The following is a 421-nucleotide window of genomic DNA, read 5'->3' on the forward strand; positions in this document are numbered from 1 at the left end:
AGACTGAGACTCTGAGAGAGTGATATTGAGAGATAAAGAGAGAGACATAGATAGAGCTAAAGAAAGATAAAGAGAGTAAGAGATGGAGAGAGCAAAGAAGAGCAAAAGAGAGATGAAGAGAGAGAGAGAGATAGAGATAAAGAGAAAAAAATAGAGATGAGACAAGCGCCTGAGAAAGCAGCCATGGGCAACTGTGCTGCGACTGGACAGGGGCAGGGATCCCGCCCCAAAACACGGCAGCAACCCTGCAAGCTTGTACCGTCAAGACCGCCCAACTTGCAGAGAGAGAGAGAGAGAGAGAGATGAAGTGAATAGAGAGAGAATGCAAGAGGGTAGAACCAAAGCGGAGTACAGATTAGTTGATTGAGCCCAGAGCGCCAATATCATGGGTACATTAATCTCCTAACGCAATCGCAAGGTA

The 421-nt window shown here is 46.3% G+C and overlaps 1 long non-coding RNA gene across 1 annotated transcript in view; it reads right to left on the reverse strand.

The window, feature by feature from the left end:
• Window positions 1-335: 335 nt before the first annotated feature.
• LOC144712872 (uncharacterized) overlaps window positions 336-421 on the reverse strand; it is a 1836-nt gene continuing 1750 nt past the window's right edge. The window contains exon 2 of the long non-coding RNA XR_013583887.1: window positions 336-421. This exon is cut by the window's right edge and continues 186 nt beyond it. This is a non-coding gene — a long non-coding RNA (uncharacterized LOC144712872).

This window comes from Wolffia australiana, chromosome 15 (genome assembly GCF_029677425.1).
Source record: "Wolffia australiana isolate 7733 chromosome 15, ASM2967742v1".
Lineage (NCBI taxonomy): Eukaryota > Viridiplantae > Streptophyta > Magnoliopsida > Alismatales > Araceae > Wolffia > Wolffia australiana.